General features: G+C 35.7%; 1 pseudogene; it reads right to left on the minus strand.

Moving 5' to 3' along the window:
- Positions 1-3,410: 3,410 nt before the first annotated feature.
- Positions 3,411-4,932, minus strand: LOC125495981 (ribulose bisphosphate carboxylase large chain-like; annotated as a pseudogene).
- Between the last annotated feature and the right edge of the window lie 14,411 nt (positions 4,933-19,343).

Genomic DNA, 19,343 nt, shown 5'->3' on the forward strand with positions numbered 1-19,343 from the left:
ATATATGACAATGGGAGTAACTTGAGGTCCGAGTTCTTGAGGGGGGTTGACGAATTCATTGAATTTTGCAAAGCAAATCCTGAAAGCCCAGGTTTGGATGAAGTTAGATGCCCATGTCTGAAATGCACGAAAAGACGTATGCATGACGGGTTAAAGTGCATTTGTATAGGAAGGATATTATATCTGATTACTATGATTGGTATTATCATGGTGAAGAGTTACCTCGATCCGCACATGAGCCTCTAATCCACTCCTTGAAAAAATTTTCGATGCTCTTGGGAATAACTCAGAATCGTCAAATGTTGAAGAGCCTAGTGGAATGGACGAGGAGCCTAATCCTCAAGCAAAGGTGTTTCTTAACCTATTAAAAGCTTATGAGGAACCATTGAACGAAGGGAGCTCCATCTCCGTGTTGGAAATGACATCTAGAATAGTATCTCTGAAGTGTGAGTACAATTTGCAACTTAGGTGTGTTGATGCGTTTGCTTCATTAGTGAAAGAAGCAATACCTAACAACAACAACATGAGTAACACATTTTACGATACGAAGAAGATCTTGGAGGGATTAGAGCTTCCCCACGAGAGGATTCATGCATGTCCCAAAGGTTGTATGGTATTTTGGAGAACTAATGCACACTTGGACAGATGTAGAGTGTGCGATAGCGACAGATATAAAAGGACTTCTAAGAGGTCTTTAGTTCCAATGAAAGTTCGGATTTATTTCCCAATCACACCGAGAATATGAGTAATTTTAAGTTAGTTTGAGTTATAAACACCTCAAATATCCTGTATATACTTAGTTTACTGTGTTAGATTGTAGTTTTGATTGAAATTACCAAATATAGGCAAGTTAGAACCAAATATAGGTCATTTAACTCATTTTAGGCCATATTGCTTGAAAATGCATGAATATGAGTAGTTTTAAGTTTGTTTGAGTTATAAACACCTCAAACATCCTATATATACTTTGTTTAATGTGTTAGATTGTAGTTTTGATTGAAATTACAAAATATAGGCAAGTTAGAACCAAATATAGGTCATTTAGCTCATTTTAGGCCATATTTGAAAATGCATGAATATGAGTATATTATTTAACTAAATGCAGGGGACATACAACAAGGAGCTGGATGATTGCACCACTCAGGGGTCACAGTCGAACCCTGATTTGTTGTATTGGGAGATATTTGGTGGGAGGAACAGAGGTAAAGTGCAGGGGTTGGGTCAGGGAGATCATTTGTACTGCAACTTTGCATTGGGGCGAGGATATGGCTCTTCACAACCATATGAGCCAGCCATTTTTTCTCAGCTTGAGGCGCAGGTGGAGGCAAATTAAAGGTCGTTGCACGGATGGGAGAAGTGGAGGCAACGGTCGCAGCACGGCTGGAAGAGTCAAACTGGGACCCTCGTTACAACGCAGACTAGACGATGACCCAGGGTCTGGTGGTGGCATTGGTGCTACAGAGACACCCGCAACAGTGTAGTTTGTTTAGTTTTGGCAACTAGATTACTAACTTGTAGTTTCTACATACTTAGTCTAATTATATATATGCATTTAGTGTCTATATTTATTGGCATATATCTAGCTTCAATTTTATATGTGTAGGTATATTTTTTTGGAACTCGACTTTTACTTGATTTCCCGACATCGGATCTATTTTGCGTACATATAATTAATCTAGGTAGTTTGTCTAATTATAGACATTTAGTGTATGAACCCGACTTTAACTTTATTCCCCGACATCGAGATGTATTTTGTGTACATAAATCTAATCTATTTCATGTTTAAATTGCATATTTTTTTTTAGTTTAACATATAGAATGCGAAGGAGGCAATGTAGGAACAGGTTTAATGTAGTATATTTCGGTGCTGTCATGCAGCAAGTACAGGTTTAATTATAATATGTAATATTATAATATTATTTAATGTAATTAAAAATAATAACGACGGCTAAACATCAAACAACGACGGTTAAACGGTCATTGTCAAAAGAAAGTAAGGCTGCCACGGAATTTAACAACAATGACGGCTTCAAAAGCTTGCGACGGTTGGAAGCCGTCGTTGAATTAACGACTGCTGTAAAACGTCATTGACTTAACGACGGTTCGTCACCATCTTTGATTCAGCGACGGCTTTAAACTATCGGTGTATCTAAATCAACGATGCCTTTCAGAAGGGGTCGGTGATGGGGTGCAAAACGGTCGTTGATGCTGCACTAACGGCTTGACCGTCGTTGATTTCTTAATTAACAACCATATCTGCAACGTCCGACTATCAACGACGGCTCTTTTGTTATCAGTGACGGCTTTTAACCCTTGTTGATGACGTACTTTCTTGTAGTGGCACAGAGGCAATTGAATTTGAGTTCCTCCCCAAGAAGCGGGCACGACACCATCAGAGGGCCTGGAACCATCATTATAAGTATAACCACTCTAGAGTTCATATAACTTGAATTCGAATAATTCGAAAAGGAACTTTGTAGTTCACTCGGAAAAGAATGACCGTTATCAATCTCAAAAATTTGACTTTCAATATCAAAATATATGGAATAACTATCTCCCTTACTATCTATAAGTAAAAAAGTATCATGAAAGATGAAATTCCCAATGTCCATGACACGAAATAAATGATCAACATGACTAGAACTGTCATTCTTTTTCCAGCTATGAATGTTTTTTCTTCATCATTAAAATTCGAATTTTCCTTTATACTGGTATTTTCAACAGGACCAAGATTGTCTATTGATTTACTTAATCCACGTCGACACCTGTGTTCTAACCCTTTCTTAGACAACATCGAATTGAACCACCATTTTTTCATAGAGCTTTCCTTCCCCCTAGTCACTTGAAAATAAAATAGATGAGATGAATAGTCATTCGATGAAAATTATTTGAACATTTCCTGTCAAAATAAGCATCTAGATCCAACCACTCAAATTATTAACTAAAAATTTGAAATGAGTATAAGTATAAGATAAGTAAAAAAAAATACTTTTTTAAAAAAAAATCCATCGTATAACTTGGTTGTATATGAATATGATAGAACTTTTTTTTCGTAGAATCTCATCGAATATAAAAGTGAATAAGTTTCTATTCTAATACGATGAAACGGAAAATATACAAGATGGATAGAAGGAGTTCATATACTCGACTTGATATCCACAGTCATAGTCCGAACCCACAAAATGTATATAAGAATCTATCAATTCTACCAATCCTAAGGATCCACAATTAATGGTGGATCCAAGATAATAATAGAAAGTTTGAGTTGTTTAGTATTTTATTTTGTATTTAAGATCTTGCCGATATGAGAGATACAATGTATATATACAATAATAAGATTCGACTCAATCCTTTTGGGAAAAGATTGGGCCGAGTTTAATTACAATTCAACCGAACATTAATTACTTAGCCTATAGTGTGTCCGTTGTTGGGAATTCAAATTTAATTTTCTTCCATACCTCACAAGCCGCAGCTCGTTCAGGACTCCATTTGCTAGCTTCACGAAAAATTGCATTAACCTCGGTAATGAGATCATGTCCCTCATTACGAGCTTGTACACATGTTTCTAGAGCTACTCGATTCACTACACCTGATGCATTTCCCCAAGGGATTCCTAAAGTTTCTCCACCCCAAAGATCTCGGTTAGCAGGCATATGCCAAAAATGAATACCTCCTGGAGCAACGGGTAGAACACCTGACGCATTTCCCCAAGGGTGTCCTAAAGTTTCTCCACCAAAATGTAGTACAGAATTCATCCCCGAAGATCTCGGTTGCAAGCATATGCCAAACATGAATACCTCCTGGAGCAACGGGTAGAACACCTGCTGTGCAAATCCAAGATTGAGTTAAATAAATGGCGCGACTTCGGTCTTTTGTAGTATAATCATCACATAGTAAATCAACAAAGCCTAAAGTAATACTCTTTCCCTTCAAGCTTACCTACTACGGTACCAGAATGAATATGATCTCCACCAGACAGACGTAACGCTTTAGCTAGTACACGAAGTGCATACTGATTCTTCTGTCTATTAATAACTGCGTGCATTGCACGGTGGATGTGAAGAAGTAGACCATTATCTCGGCAATAATGAGCCAAGGTAGTATTTGCAGTGAATCCCCCTATTAGTGAGTCATGCATTATTATAGGAACTCCCAATTCTCTGGCAAATACAACCCTTTTTATCATTTATTCGCATGTACCCCGGTAGCATTCAAGTAATGCCCCTTGATTTCACCTGTTTCGGCTTGTGCTTTATAAAGAGCTTCGGCACAAAATAGGAAACGGTCTCTCCAACGCATAAACGGTTGGGAGTTCACGTTTTCATCATCTTTGGTAAAATCAAGTCCACCGCGAAGACATTCATAAACTGCTCGACCATAGTTTTTAGCGGATAACCCCAATTTAGGTTTAATAGTGCATCCTAATAGGGGACGACCATACTTGTTCAATTTATCTCTCTCAACTTGGATACCGTGAGGCGGGCCTTGGAAAGTTTTTACATAAGCAACAGGGATTCGCAAATCCTCCAAACGTAGAGCACGCAGGGCTTTGAACCCAAATACGTTACCCACAATGGAAGTAAACATGTTGTAACAGAACCTTCTTCAAAAAGGTCTAAAGGATACGCTACATAACAAATATATTGATTTTCTTCTCCAGCAACGGGCTCGATGTGGTAGCATCTCTTTTTAACGATCAAGACTGGTAAGTCCGTCGGTCCATACAGTTGTCCATGTACCAGTAGAAGATTCGGCAGCTACTGCAGCCCCTGCTTCTTCGGGTGGAACTCCAGGTTGAGGAGATACTCGGAATGCTGCCAAGATATCAGTATCTAAGGTTTCATACTCAGGAGTATAATAAGTCAATTTGTAATCTTTAACACCAGCTTTAAATCCAATAACACTTGATTTAGTCTCTGTTTGTGGTGACATAATTCCCTACAACTTCAATTTTAAATTTTTACAACAAAGCAACAAGGTCTACTCGACATAAATTAGGCCTTAATGAAACCTTTTACAGGAATCTTTCATAAAATTCTCAATTAATATTATCAACTAATCAAAATGGTTCGTTAATAGACCATGTATTTGATTCGCCAAATACATCATTATTGTATACTCTTTCATATATATGGCGCAACCCAAGCGTAACCGTTGTTTTTCAAGTTTTAATTTCTTACCCCCATTTGAATCAAAAGAACTAACTAATTAGAAATTTACTCTTGACAGCGGATATGTTGTATATGTATATCCTAGATGTGAAAATATGCGGAATTCCATCATGAAAAGGTAAAAAAAAAGGCTAGACACAAATCTATATACTAAATACAAACTAAGTCCCAATTCGATAGAAATTACGAATCATAAAAAAAATATAGGTTAGAGTTCGGGTTCGATTTCCGTAGATAATATAGAAAGGATTGTAATGATAGGTAAATAAAAGACTTTCTTGGGATTTTTGGTCATCCGTTTGATATTTTGAAAAAGGTGGATTGAAATTTCAAATTGAATAGAAATAGAATAATTCAAAAAAGTAAACAATTGAATTGGATTCCTTTGGATGGTACCAACAAAATGGATTGCTAACTCCTATTTCTTATTTAATTAATCGATCAACTTGCTATCGGACATTTTTTTTTTTTTTTTGGATTCGATAATTTTCATTTTCGCAAAAAATTTCGACATACTTTACTATATATTATGAGAACCAATTTTACTACTGCTGTCTCGAGGTTCCCACACTTGGAAAAAGAAACTTGGGGCGTATCACTCAAATTATTGGTCTTGTACTGGACGTAGCTTTTTCTCCAGACAAGATGCCAAATATTTACAGCGCTCTAGTAGTTACGGGTCAGGATACTACTGGTCAACCAATTAACGTGACTTGTGAGGTACAACAATTATTAGGAAATAATCGAGTTAGGGCTGTAGCTATGAGTGCTACAGATGGTCTAACGTGCTTGGGGAGCCTGTTAATAAAATAGGTCCCGTAGATATATACTCGCATGATCCTATTCATAGATCTGTGCCTGCCTTTACACAGTTCGATACAAAATTATCTATTTTTGAAACAGGAATTAAAGTGGTAGATTTTTTAGCCCTTTATCGTCGTGGAGGAAAAATCGGACTATTTGGGGGCACTGGAGTGGGTAAAACAATGCTCATTATTATGGAATTTATCAACAATATTGCAAAAGCTCATGGGGGTGTATCCGTATTTGACGAAGTATTTAGATGTGGATAGGATTTTTTTTCCCTAAGGAAAAGAAATCAATACTTCATTGAATAACGAATATTTCAAAGCAAGTGAAGGAAATAATAACATACCATTTTTCCGCAAACAAAGTTTGATTCCTCAACGAGTTAAAAACTGAGCATGTGACCGAAATATGGCTTTTCAAGACTGCCAAGTGCGGAGAATCGAGATTTATCAGTATTTTTTGTATCCGAAAACACTATTATTCTCTATATTATGGTGAAATTTTAAATAAAACTTTGAGTTTAATATTCATAGAATCTCGATCAGATCTCACTAACGTATTGCGAAATTACTACAACACCTTCTACCCATGTACCTCTGTAATAATAAAATCAACTTCAATCTCCTCGTTTCTCTATCTTTAAAAAGGCGACATTTTATAATTTCTCTGCTATGATTTAGTTATAATATGGGGCACAATAATTAAGGTACGAAGCACAATAATTAAGATAAGAAGAGTGATAAAAAAAATAATGCCACATGAGGGGAACAGAGATCAAGAGGAAAAATATTCAAAAAAAAAGTAGTGTAGGAGCTAAACTCAAATATCTAAAATTAATTTTTTTTGAAAATAATAGAAAAGGCAAAGTAAGTACTCTCTTGTATTTTTTTTACTTTACGCATTTGCTTTTACCTAGTCTACGCTCCATGTCTTTGATTATTTATATATTTAATTAGGTATTCGTGAAAATTATGAAAAGTTGATATTTTATGAGACCGCATAAAAACGAATTCAACAAGATCTCACATGATTAAATTATTTCATGCATATTATGTAATTGAACGTATGGTCAAACTTTTTCAACGTATGGTCAAACTTTTTCAAATTTGACTTGGCCATTCTATGTGGGTAAAGTAAAAAACACAGAGGGAGTATTATATAAAAAGTTCAATAATATCTTAGCCTAGGGGTGCTTATCGCATGAGAAGAGCTCGAACTATACTGGTCTCAGCTCGACTCGTTTATCATTTAGCTCGGCTTGTGAGCTCGACGATCTCAAAAAGTAACATGGACAAATATATTTTACTTCCATTTTACATGCTAACCAAATGAATTACTTACAAGTATATATAAAAAATCGACAAACTAGATCTAAAAGGATACAAAAAAAAAGACATGAATTGTTCAATTTAAATACGTATAAAAACATTTTGTAAGTGTTTTATTCTATAATAAATTATGTAGTTGCTTTAGGTTGTAATGATTTTTTATATAAAAAAATAATCGAGCCTATTCACGAGTTTTTTAAGTCAAGATTGGCCTAGTTTGGCTAGGCTTCTAACTTCTCGAGCCGATTCCGAATCCCAGCCAAGCTACCACAAGCCGACCTTTGACCGAACTAAGCCAACACTATTCACGAACAGGCCTGAAACATTATCACTCCTATTTGAGCCTTTAAATGTGTCTAAGAAGTTAGAAAATAAGATGTGAAACAATCCAGATCAACACTCCATCAATGCTAGTTGCAAGGAAGAAATTTTTCTTCTTTTTCTTGGAGAATAACATGCCTTTTGAGAGAATAGGAGAGAGAAGAATATTGAGAGATCTTGTATATTTTTTTCTTGTGATTACCCAACTAATATACAAGTATATTTAGGTTAGGCAATCCCCCTTCCCTCTCTCTTGGCCAGCCACCCTAGAGTCCTTTATGGGCTTTAGGTTTTTCTTTTGTTGATCCAATCTTATGTGTGACCTAACAGGATCCATTAATTGAGTTTCGGGCCGGGTTTATAATTTACTAACATGAATTTCAATAGCATTATCTAGCAAGACGTATAAACGACCCAATTTAAAGAACTTATTATCTCCATAATACGATATATTATGTTTAGTAATTGTATTAAAGTCGAGGACATAATTCCTTTATAATGCACGTCTCATTACTTACCAGGTTGAATTTATATTATAGTTGAAGAAAGGGAAAGAATGCAGTTAAGAATAAACGAGATATTGCATGCTTTTATTATTCCACCATAATTCTCTAATATATAATATGAATATATAGCATCTAAAGATAACAATAAAAGCTTAGAAATAGAACTCATGATCTATCATGATAAAAAAAAAGAAGCAAGGGCTACTAACAAACGCAATTAACTAACAGCAACACTATAATACCATTTGACTCGGTAACTCCCAATAAGAAGAAAATAAGAATTAACCCAACTCACTCCTAATACTTAGCAACTAAGCATGCCATTAACTTAACAAATAACAACAACTAAAGTTTGAATCATTTACCTAACAGGTTTGGCATGTTTGACAATATACAACTCAAAACAACATCTTTGAACATATATAAGTAAAATTTATAGCAAAGTGTTATAAAAGACTGTCTCACGTTAACATTAACGTGAGACGAGTTTGTTTTTCTTCCAATTCTTAGCCTCGGCCTTCATTTATGGTTTTATAGTTTATAATTGTGATTCTGGCTATTAGTTATTATTTTCTGATAAATAGTTATGATATTTGGGTATTTATTTATTATTGTTTTTTGCACAGAAAAGGCACAAAACTTAGATTATCTCTTGCAATTTCACCACCTTGAATCTCTCCAATGGCGAAAATGTTGAAGAAATTTCAACACTTCTCAAACACAACAACTGAGAAATTTTAATGGGTTCTTCAAACTTCACTAAATAGCTAAACTCATATATTATTCAATATATTCTTCATCATAATCAGTTTCTTGATCCAACTAAACTTTTGGGTTTCTTCAACTGGTCACATTCTCAATTGGGTATTCATCAATATTTGTTTTCTTTCTCAATTTTGGTTGTTCTTCTTTGATATAGTGATCAATGTTTGTAAGAAAAAGGGTTTCTTGATTGAAGTTGCTGATGTGTTTTTGTGTGTTAAAGATGGTGATTTTTGCCCTAGTTTGGTTTGTTGCAATTCTTTGTTGTCTGACTTATTGAAGAAGAGCATGATGGGTTTGTTTTGGAAGGTTTATGATAGAATTAGTGCATTAGTTTTTTTGAGAAAGACATGATTATTTATGCGTGATATTGAAGTTATGGCCAATAAAATGCATTATAATTTGATTTTTATGATATAACTATATACTTCAACGTTTAACTAATATACTCCAGCGTTTAACTAATATACTCCAGCGATTAACTAATATACTCCAGCGACTAACTAATATACTCCAGCAACTAACTAATATACTTTAACACTTAACTAATTCATCCATAATCAATTTAAGGCTATCATAACTAATAGGTGCAAGCGCTTGACTAATTCTACTGCTTGTTTGATGCACGTGCGTGATATCAGCATGACATCAACGGTCTCACGTTAACACTAACGTGAGACCGTCTCTCCAAAAACGGACTCCTAGTTTTATATGCACGCAGTGCGCAAAAACACGTAAAAAATTAATTTTTTTAGGGGATGTAGAAAATTAAATTAATTGCTAATTATATCTAATAAATTAGGGACTTTTGAATGGTTGACTGTTTTTATTTTGTAGTGTCTTTTTTAACTTTTTAATTTTTTTTAATTAATTAGGTAGTTTCTTTTTTTTTATTTTTTCTATTTTTTAATTAAAATAGGTACATAATTACTTTATTTTTTAGTATCCTACCCTTCTTAAGATATAGAATAGAGATTGTTGATGGTCGTTATTGTCGTGTAATGCCTATCAACCAAAAAAAAAAAAAAATCTAGCATCGCGCACTAATATTTTTCCGAGTATCATGCCATCATTTAAGTGACAAATTAAATTCATCTATACATTTATATTAAAAGGCGTGCGTAACAACGTCGATGCGCCACGTGGCACCCTCCTCCTGCCACCAGAATTTCGCCACGTGTCTGTTAACCAACAAAGTCAAGTGGTCATTATTTTAAAAATAAATATGTTGAAGCTTGGGCTCGAACCCCTGACCTTATGTAAGGATTTTTAAAGAATCACCATCTCATCTAACTTCTCTTAGTGATCCATGTTTCCACAAAATTACAAATATGTGTTGTAATTAGTTAATGTTATTAAACATATCCCTTGCATCCTTAAAAATAAATAAATTTGCATATTCATTAAAATTAATTATGTATGCATGATACCATTTAAAGAGCAGTGTTGACCACCACAGTATTACACCTAGGGAGTTTTAGTTAGTATAGGGTTTGAGCCCGAGACCTCAAGTACATATAATAAAGTCTTAACCACTAGGCTAAGTTGTATTTATTATTATTATTATCATAAAGTATTATATTAATAAATGAATTTTTTTCTTACCCGGGGCATAGCCCGGGCCTAATAACTAGTTTAACTCCAAAAAGGGGAATACCTGTACAAGTACAGACAGCTCTCTAGCACGGTAAAATATAGAGTAAACTATATCCATTATCCACCGGCAATGCTATTAAAAGTATTAAACCTTTAAAGTAACCTTATGAAAAGATAACAAAGCCATGAGATTCGTAACGAGAAGCACGAGATCAAATTTTTTTTCCTGGGTGCAAATGCACACAAGATTAATATACTGTCAAAACTCATAGGATCTCGCAAACCTATTTGAAAAAGTTTACGGTTTTTTCACCAAATACCCCCGAGTTTTCATGAAATTCACCGGGTACCCCCGCACTTTTGAAAATACACGGGGTACCCCTCAGTTTCTGAACAATACACTCAAATGCCCTTAATGACTAACGGCGGTTAACTCCGTTAACCACCTAGTCATTAACTGTTATTTTGTGTTTTAAGCCCTAATTAACCCTAATACTAACCCTAATCCCCTAACACTAACCCTAACCCCCCACCCCACCCCAGCAGCTCCCCACCTCCCCCCCCCAACCCCACCCTACCCACCACCTCAGCAGACCGCCCCTCCCCCCAACCCTCGCCGGTTTTCACACCTCCCCCCCAACCCTCTTCGGTTTTCGCACATTTTCCCCCCACCCCTGCCGGTTTTCGCACCCTCCCCCCAACCCTCGTCGATTTTCGCACACTTTCCCCCCACCCTCGCCGGTTTTGCACCCTCCCCCCACCCTCGTCGGCTTTCGCACACTTTCCCCCACCCTCGTCGGTTTTCGCACACTTTCCCCCCACCCCTGTCAGTTTTCGCGCAATTAGATCAGGAGAGAGAGTCGTGCTTGGGTGGCGGAGGGTTGCTGCTCTGTGGAGGGTGGCGGGGTGCGTGGGGAAGGACGGCTACGGGGATAGGGGGGGGGAGCTGCTGGGGTTGGGGGTGGGGGAGCTGCGAAAACCGGCGAGGGTGGGGGGAGGGGGGGAGGGGATTGAAACTGAACGGGGGTGGGGATTGGTGGGGTGGGCGACTGCGAGGGGAGCGGCTGCGAGGGGGTTAGGGAAGGGGTTGCGGGGGGTGGGGAGGGGGCGGCCGATGGTTGGGGAGGGGGGGTCTGCTGGGGTGGTGGGTAGGGTGGGGTTTGCTAAGGTGGTGGGAGGGTGGTTTAGGGTTAGGGTTTAGAGTTAGGGTTAGGGTTAGGGTTTAGAGTTAGGATTAGGGTTAATTAGGGTTGAAAACAACAAAAAAGGGTTAATGACTAACGGCAGTTAACGCCGTTAGTCATTAAGGGTATCCTGGTGTATTATGTTGAAACTGAGGGATACCCCGTGTATTTTCAAAAGTGCGGGGGTACCCGGTGAATTTCATGAAAACTCGGGGGTATTTGGTGAAAAAACCGAAAAGTTTATCAAATCTAACCTTGTCAGGACCTGAAGATTAATTTTTGTAGTTTGTAGACACATAATCATATTACCTCAATTTAACACCTGATAATGATACACATTGTCTTTGTAATTGGTCTTATTTAAAGGAGAGTAATCCAAATAGCTAAGTCCAAAACCGTTCTAAGAACGCACAGTCTATTAATATATTTAAAAAATTTCAAATTCGATTTAAAAAGTCCACTTAATTATTCATGATAGTTATTGTTTTTTAAATCCATTTTTGAAAATTTCAATTATTTATTTATGATAATTAATGGTATTTTTAAGAAATATTTTCGAAATTAAAGGATATCATGAAAATCAGTTTTATCTTCTAGACACAATTGATTTTCAAATGTAAATGATAATATTTAATTTAAGATTAAAAAATCTTTTAATCTCGGATAACAAATAACACATGGTTAGATCAGTGATTGCGCGATGTGCAACTTGATACGTACGGTGTACCAACATAGCGCACGCGTGACATCGAGATAATAATCAAAATTCATGAACGTGTAACTGATGCGTGTCGCGCATCAAGCTTGTGTGCCACACTGCCACCTATTCCCAAATCTTATCTTGTTTAATTGATTTTCTTATAGATAAATCCCATTCCATTCGGTTTCGAGACACACCTTCAGACAACTTCATACCAATATTTCCTCTAGTACTCCAAAAAAATAACCTTCAATCTTCATTAATTTCAATACTTGCTCCTTATGCAGATCGTTATTCAATACTCAGGCGACAAAAGATATTAGTCTGCAGGGTCCTTAATATTTCAATTTCAATTTAGATTATTAGAAGTTATTAGCGAAATTCATTTCTTCTTATATATTCTTCTCCTAAGTTGTTCTCCTTTCTATTTCATATATTTATGCATGCATTTGTGTTTATCGCTTTTTCATCACCTTATATGTTTAAAATTGATAATCAAAGACCTAAATAAATATTTTAATATTAAAGTCGGATAATTTAGACAATTGTATTAGAGTCCTAGTGCTTTGATTGCCTAAAGAACGTATCACAAGAATGACTTTTGCTTTTCTAATAAACCAAGATAGAATAATTTTTAGATTGCTTAAACTAGAACATAAATCATACTAAGTATAGCCCAACAATTTTGATTCGTAATCAATTATGAAGTCATGACAGGGAAATCTACATTGAATAAGTCCCTAAGATGTCCCTATGATTTCTCAAATATCCAATTAGGTTCATGAGTCTTCCTTTAAAGACTTAATGGCAACTTCTTTACCAAAATGAATTTCAAAACTAGAACATTTACAATGTGGTCGTCGTCAAATCCACGCTCACACCGTGTAGGCAACAAAAATATGCCTATAATTTGGCGATTTCACTGGGGGAGGATTCAAAATGAATTTTTGATGAGTGGGTGAAACACGAAAAATACGATTCATACTCTTTTTATGCTTTTAAATGACATACTATTTTGCATATGCATGGCTATTCTTTGGAGCAACTATAAGATTATGTCCTTGTCCAACTAGAGCATGTTCAATGCGTGGGGCCACCCTGAGGGGTTTGCGATTTATCCCTTCAAACGCACAAATCTTGCGTCACATGCAAGGAATGTTGCGCCTGGTGCATGATCTTGCGTGGCACACAGGCTTCCTGCATAAGGCACAAGTCGATTGTGTGGCACACAATACCTTTTGCGTTTGGGGAATCTGCACATCGTTCTACTGATCAATTTCGATAGTTTATTCGTTGGTTTTCGATCCATCTTTGCGTCGTCATCCATGATCACTTCAGGTCATCTTTTTCGAAAAAAAATTCACCTTATTCAAAGATAAGATTTAATCTATTCCATCCATATCATCTAAGATTATCGAGACTATATTTTTGAGTCCATCTAAATATGTAGTCAATCGAGTTTTAAGTCATCATGTATCTCATCATCCTATCCCATATTATCCCCTCACTCCAACCTTTTTTTTTCTCACATATTTTTCATATCATATCCTATCCTTTTTTCAAAATACGAAACAATCTTTTTAAAAACCAGCCCTACCCTTCCATATTAATAATTCTATCCTTTTTCAATATATTTATTTATCATCATTCTATCCTTTTTTTTCCAGAACATCATCCCCATCTCCGACGGTCTTCTAATTAATTATAAACTTATTTTCGAAACAAAAGATAAAATGAAAGATGTCCATTTCAAAGCCAAAATAAATATCTTAGTTTCTTGTATATTCTTCTCCTAATCTCTCTTTCTTTATATTATATTTATTCATGCATGCCTGTGTGTTTATTGCTTTCATTAGCTCATATATATTTTGATAATCAAAGACCTAAATAAATATTCTAATATTACGATAATTCGGACAATTATAGAACATATCACAATAATTAGTCTTCTGCTTGTTTAATGAACGAACATATATTAATTTTTAGAATGCTTAAATATATTGCTTAGTTGTTTATTTGTATAAAACTAGAATAAGAATCATATTAAATATTGGCTAACAATAATGGGGAGTTTGATTCGCGATCAGATTTGTACCCTCACTCCCAAATTCTATATTTGGTTCACTGACCAATTATGACGTTATGATTAGACAATCTACATTGGATAAGTCTCTAATTAAGATGCCATATGGTTTTTCAAATATCCAATTAGGTTTACGAGTCTTCCTTTAAAGACTTGTTGATGGCTTTTTTTTCCAAAACTAATACCTTTAAAATGAGGTATTCATCAAATCCATGCTCACACCACGTAGACAATAAAAATATGTCTAAAATACTATATTGTCAAAGTTGATAAGATCTCACAAGCCTATTATCAAAATTACTCCCTACTAGCTTCGATTTTTACCAATTTACTCACTTTTCACTTTGGCTTATTATTTATTAATTTACTAACTTAGTTTTACTTTTTTTTTGAAATGGTTCTACCAATTTAATAATATTATTTTTATTATTTATTCCTTCTCACTTTATTTCACTTGGCCCACAACATGCAATATGCAATCAACTAATACTTTCTCTTCACTTCTATGAACCACATATGTTTCTCATGAAACTCTATGTCAAAAAAAGTAGGTAAAATAATAAAAATCAGAGTATATCCGAGCTCAAATTTTGAATGGACACATTTAATTTTCTTGTAGGCAAATTTATGATTTTTTTTTTTTTTTGAAAGAGAAATTTCACTAATTGAAGGCCAAACGGCATCTACAATAGATATTAAAGAAAAGCAAGATACAATTAAGCATACAAGGTTAAATTAAATTCGTCTTCGAATAAACTAATGAACCAGATCGAGCAATACAACACAACTCCCTTGTATTTGCTGAATCAAAGAGCTATTGATGAGGAAGTCTATTATTCTGACATAGTTTGGGAAGAGCATTATTGATCGAGCCATGTTAACCGCATCCGAGATTGTAATACCTTCATGTTGAGTCTTGAACTTCAACCGATAAGAACAATTTCTCATACCTAAACACAAAAAAAAACCACACTCACAACTCCCATAGGGGAGAAGGAGATCTCCACAACAAAGACTAAAAACCCCATAACAGGGTTTGAAGAAATCTCATAAAGAGATACTAATTTATTCAACAAAACAAGAAAACTAAAAACTGAAGATAAAAGGAAAAAGGGGGCTTACCATGGATGAAATCATCCATGACAGCCCCTAACTGATGAAGAAGGAGTAGGGGAGGCTAGGATTTTAGAGAGAAAAAAGAGAGGGGGGGAAGCTAGGGTTTTTTCTTGAATGTTTAGTTTTATTATTTAAATTATTAATATTCACAGCAAATATAAATTTTTGGAAAAAAATATTCTTATCTATTTGTTACAACGAATATAACAAGATCTAAGATCACTACATATTTTCTAACAATGGTTAAAATTAAACACGGGAATGATGCAAAAAGTACACGGTGTCAAAATGTAAAATGGAGACATCCAATCTTGTCAATTACTAATCTGTACATGAGCGCTAGAGCTGTCAAAAAATGACCTGATCTGATAACCCGACCAGAACCTGTAATGACCTGTAACTGACTTGCACCTGAAATTTTGGCAAAACAGGTCACCTGAAACCTGACCTGCACCCGACCTGATAATAACTGATACCTGCTCTTGACCCGATACTTTATGACCTAGACCTGGACCGATACCCGCCCAAAAAAGACCGATAACTGAAATGACCCGACCTGACAACGATTTGAACCCGATTCGACACCTGACCCGATTAGGACCTGAAACTTATTATAACTCGACGTAACTTGTCATTAACCCGACCTGTTCGACCCGTTACCTGATTTTACTAGACCTGTTGTGACCCGGTACATTATTTTACTTGACTTGGTTCTACATCTTACCCGATTTTACCTGACTTGTTGATTGTTGATAACTCGATTTGTTATTGATTTCACGACATAGTAACGTAAATCATAAACTAACACTACTATAAAAAGGCATATAACTAGATGAACTATTCAAGCATTGATTTTCAATGAAATCTTAAATAATGATACAAATTTGAAGCGACGCCACACAAAATTCACGACATGTTCCGTACTCGAAGCGACCCGAAAGTGACTTGAAACCAAGTATGGTATAACCCGATAACTACCAACTTGAACCCGACTCGAACCTGACCCAAACCGCTATTGTCCTCACCTGATAAGTATCCGACCCGTGCATGACCTGAACCTGAAAGCACCTGCTACAAACCTGCTATAAACCTGACCCGACACCACATAATCACGAAAGATGACCTGTCCCGAAATTGACCGCGTCGAACCCGACCGAACCCGAAAGAAGAAATTATCCGAGACAGACCTGACCGAATTACGACCGTTCCCGACCTGTACCCGACCTGTTTGATTTAATGACCTGACACGACCTGACCGAACTTGACCTGAAACCTGAGATGACCCGACCTGAACCCGATTCGAGTAACTGAATTGACAGCTCTAATGAGCGCATGTAAAAATAGTTACGTTAGAAAAAAAAAAGTACTCTCTCCGTCCCATAATATAGTGTTTATTTCTTTTTTATACGGTCTCCAAAACATAAGTTTGACCTTTAATATTTTCAATTCCATATTAATAAAAAAATATAAAAAGTTGATATTATGAAACTATACATTGAGACGAATCTAACAAGATCCTACATGAATATGTTTTTTTACATATACAAACATTACGGGGAAAAAACGGAAGGGCTGCGGTACAAGGGCTGCGTTTTTTTAAAAGCGCAACCCTTAATAGTGAAGGGTTGCGGTTAGCCGAAAACCGCAGCCCTATAAGTAATAAAGGGCTGCGGTTTTTTAAAAACGCAGCCCGTTAAGTAATAAAAGGTTGCGGTTTTTTAAAAATGCAGCCCTTTAAGTAATAAAGGGCCGGGCTGCGGTTTTTTTAAAAACGCAGCCCTTTATGGGCTTTTTTTATTTTAATTTAAAAGAAATTGCAAGGGCTTTAGGGTTTCTTACAAATTAAAACTCACCCTCCTCCCTTCTCTCTCACGCACACCTCTCGCACCCTCCTCCCTTCTCTCTCTCACCCTCCTCTCTCACCCTGCTCCCTTCTCTCTCACAGTCATCACCACGTCGGTCATCATCTCACAACAATAACAGCAATGACAACATCATCTCTCTCTTCGACCACCAACAGAGGTGGCTGCACCACCACCACCAGCTAACGACAACATAAACAGACGCAGAAAAAGGAGAGAGAAAGAGAATACCCTGTCATCCCGGGCCTTTTCTCTTCGACCTCGCAAATTCTCCCTCCCACTCGCTCACCAGTCACCTCCTTCCAAACTCAACCACCGACGACACCATACAACAATCCTAATTTCCGCTGCAACGCCTCCATCGAAAAAGAGAGTCGTCGAACCCATTTTCCATATTATATTTTCCATAATATATATATCTGTAAGTATTATTTTTCTCCTCTTTATCCATGTTTGTTTCTTATGTTTATCCTCATCAAATATTCATCAATCAATTTAAAGAAAATCAAGAAAATTGTTGAATTAATCTGAAACAAAATTAGGGTTTTCTGATCTGATGTCATTTTTGTGCGTTTATGAATGAAATTATGAGTGACCTGTTTTTAATTTTTAGATTAACTCTTTAACTTTTGTGTTTGAATTTTTATTTTATTTTCCCTGATTCTTCTGAATTTGGTATTTTCAGGAGGTGTTTGCCTCGTCGAGGAGCACCACCAACAACACCAACAACAACTCACCCACGAATAGTCGACTGTTCTTGATTTCGTTTTTTTTCATTTTCCAACTGTAATTTCATTTTTTTTTTCATTTTCTTTCATTTTTCTTACTGTAAATTTCGACTGTTCTTGATATGTAATTTCGTTTTTTATTTTCGTTCGTTGTTGTTGATATATAATTTCGTTCGTTCTTTTTTTTTTTTTACAGTAAATTGTAATTTGATGTTCTTGTTGATTGTTAATAAATAATTCCTGTTGTAAATTTCTTGATATATTTAGGAGTAAAAAATTGCCAAAAAAAAATTTTTTTTGGGTCAAAAGGGTTGCGATTTTGGTCAAAAGGGTTGCGGTTTTGTAAAAAGAAGGGCTGCGTTTTAGGCCTAAAACACAACCCTTCGTTGTGAAGGGCTGTTGGCCAAAAACGCAGCCCTTAGGCCTGTTTTAATCGCAGCCTTTCCGTTTTTTTCCACTAGTGAAATGAGAATATTCGGTCAAAGATTTTAAAGTTTGACCCACCAAAAATGAAGTAGGCACTATATTATGGGACGGAGGAAGTAGTCCTTTACCTATATACAGAATAGATAACATACGTACTAAAGATAAACAAGAATGTGACTATTAAAAATCGGAAGTATTTCAATAGGTCTTTTTAGACAAAAAAAGTTATTAGGTTCTTCCTACAAAACTTGTGTTTAATTAGGTACATTCTGACAAAAAATCATATTTTAATTCAGTTTTCACTTTTCAGTTTCTCTCTCATACTTTTGTAATCCCTTGTATTGGGTCTCCATCAAAGTGAAGTGAATAAATTAAAAAGAAACGAATGGATTAGGATCAGATTCTTAAAATGAAAAGGATAAGAAAGATGATAAAGATTTCCTTTTTGCATATTTCTTGAACTAATGTGCATATTGTTAAACTACATATGTATATTTTTTTTAGGGTAATGTTATATGTAGGCATGTAGCCTTAAGGGCTAATGCATGTCTTAAAATGAAAACAGTTTATGAATTCATGACAAAATTTCACATCATTTGAGGTAATAAATGCTTGATTCAAATTTTTATTTCTATTTTAAGCTTCTTATAAATAGCCCTAAGGACTATGTATATCATTTTCTTTTTTTTTTATCGTATGCTTAATTTTTTAACTATTTGAAATTTAGAATGAATATCAAAAATAATTGGG

Source organism: Beta vulgaris, chromosome 3 (assembly GCF_026745355.1).
Source record: "Beta vulgaris subsp. vulgaris cultivar EL10 chromosome 3, EL10.2, whole genome shotgun sequence".
Lineage (NCBI taxonomy): Eukaryota > Viridiplantae > Streptophyta > Magnoliopsida > Caryophyllales > Amaranthaceae > Beta > Beta vulgaris.